The following is a 2466-nucleotide window of genomic DNA, read 5'->3' on the forward strand; positions in this document are numbered from 1 at the left end:
CTGGATACTCCCACATGGCTGACCACAGTTCAAGTCCTGGACCTGGTGGCTTACTTTCTCACTTTCTCTCTTTCTCTCTGGTCAAATTAAAATAAATGAATGAATAAATAAAATTGAATAATTATAGAAAAAGAATAATGATGGGAACCAGCAGTTAGCGTAATGGCTATGTCGCTGGACTCCCACGTAGTCGACCGCGGTTCGTGTCCCGGACCCGGTGGCTTAAAACTCACACCGGGCGCGTGTGCGTGCGTGCCCAAGATCCCAGGAGGAGAATGGAGGAGAAGGGATTGCGGTATGACTATCCCCCCTGGGGGGTGATTTCTCGCTTTCTGTCTCTCTGTCTCTCTCTGTCGGTCTGGCAAGCGCACGCGCCCTATAGTGAAAAAGAAAAAAAGAAAAAGAAAATGAATAATGATGAATAAATTTTTTTCAAATCTTATTTATTCATTAATTTGTTTGAATTTGACCAGAGAGAGAGACCCACAGAGAGAGAAAAAGTGAGACAGCAAGCCTACAGGTCTGGGACTTGAACCACGGTCAGCCATGTGGGAGTGTCCAGAGCCTTAGGCACCATGCCACCTGTTGGCCCCTTGACAAATAATTTCTTTTTTCAGAATGGTAAAGGTGCACACACACGCACACAGACACACACACGGGGTACAGGAGGTGCTACTGCTGAGAGGCCAACCTCCTGTCCCCGAGGTCTGGGGGTTGCAGAGGGATGGCAATTGGTTAGGTCGTGTGCAATGGTGGGTGGAAATGAAGAAGTGGTGGGAAGAGCCTTCAGGAACACCAGACCCCACCACGATGTCACCTGACTCCAGGAATAGACCTGAGCTCATGGAAGGAGCCCTGGGTTGACTTATGGGAGCTTCTGCCCCCACACAGATCACCGAAGCACAAAGTGGTCAGAGACCCACTGAGAAGGGGACAGAGAGGAGAGGAAAGAGAAGACGGGACTGGGAGGCCCAATGAGAAGGGGACAGAGAGGAGAGGAAAGAGAAGGCGGGACTGGGAGGCCCGAAGACCACAGAACCGCGGGGAGACGTAGCACCCCCCACCCCCAAACAAATGGAGACAGGAACAGCGTGAGAACTTCATTACAACCCTTGTGCCTCTCTCCGCGGCTCCAGCAGAGGGCTCGGCGGCTCCAGCAGAGGGCGCCCGGGACGTCTTTCCCTGGAGCAGGGAGACCAATCTCCACTTCCCCCGAGTCTATCCTATGGGACTATTTTTACGCAGTGTCACCAGACACCGGTGGCTTAGAGGCCATCATCCGTCTGCCCTCTGGTCCCTGAGGATGACCCTGCGGCAACTCCCTGGCCCATCCCCCACCCGCCGCGGGCAGGCCCAGTCTCTTCTGCACTATTCAGGGCTGCAGCTCAGGCCCCCCAAGTGCAAGTGGAGACTTGGCAGACTCCAGAGAGGGCATGTCCAGTGGCTTACAGCTGCCGGAGCAGTCCCGGGACAGCGCACCTGCACAGCGGTGGCGAGGAGTCACGGTCAGAGATTCGGAGAAAGGGCTCTGGGGACCCTGGGTCCTCTAAAGACCCTAAAGCAGACACAATTGGTCACAGGGAAACAAAGGGACTTAAAGGGGAGCCCTGGAGAAACCCTGGGACAGAGAAAAGAGATTCAGAGAGACAAGAAACAGAGATCAAAGGAGACAAGAGATAAAGAGGCAGACTGTGCCAGAAACAAGAGCCAAAAAAAGGACAGAGGGGACCAGCAGGTGACGGGAGAACTGTGTGGTTTGAGCAGGGCACACGGCGGCTTGACACATGCCACTTACATTTGTGTATGTGCCCAAAACCCAGAGAGGACGACAGAGGAAAAGGACTGTGGCCTGGCCGCTGCCCCAACCCCCTATGCTTTCTCACTGTTTCTCTGTCTCTGTCTCTCCTGGGTGAGCGTATGTGTCCTATAGCAAAAACAGAAAGGAGGGAAAGACTGAGAGGCAGAGGCTGGCAGAGACTCGGCGGAGCGACCAACGTGAGATAAGTGACCCCCACAGAGACACAGCAATGACAGCCAGACGCAGAGACACGGAGAAAGGGAGAAAGAGGAAATGCGACCCCGGCCGAGGGCTTGGGATTTCATACAAAGCCAGATGGGCTTGTGGCTAGAGGGGCTCGGGCCCGCCCCTGCCGCGGGAGCCCCAACCGCAGCGTGACAAGCAGCAGGCCACGGAGCGCCCGCAGGAGGGAGCGGGGTAGAGACTGTGGCCTGAGCATGCCCATGGGGGGCGCTTTCTCCCCGTCTCTCGCTGGCCCTCTAGCAAGTTTATAAAACAAAACAAACCACCAAGAGGAGACACACGCTCAGGCCGAGACCCGGGAGAGGGCAGGAAAGGGACCCCAAAGGCGGCCAGACGCGGAGCAAGCGCAGCGCGGCGGCGGCTGTGGGAAGGGCCCGGCCCCGGCAGAGGGCGCCCGGCCGCCCTCTGCCCCGCGGGGTCACCGC

This window comes from Tupaia chinensis, unplaced genomic scaffold (assembly GCF_000334495.1).
Source record: "Tupaia chinensis unplaced genomic scaffold, TupChi_1.0 Scaffold000673_1, whole genome shotgun sequence".
In the NCBI taxonomy this organism is placed as follows: Eukaryota; Metazoa; Chordata; class Mammalia; order Scandentia; family Tupaiidae; genus Tupaia; species Tupaia belangeri.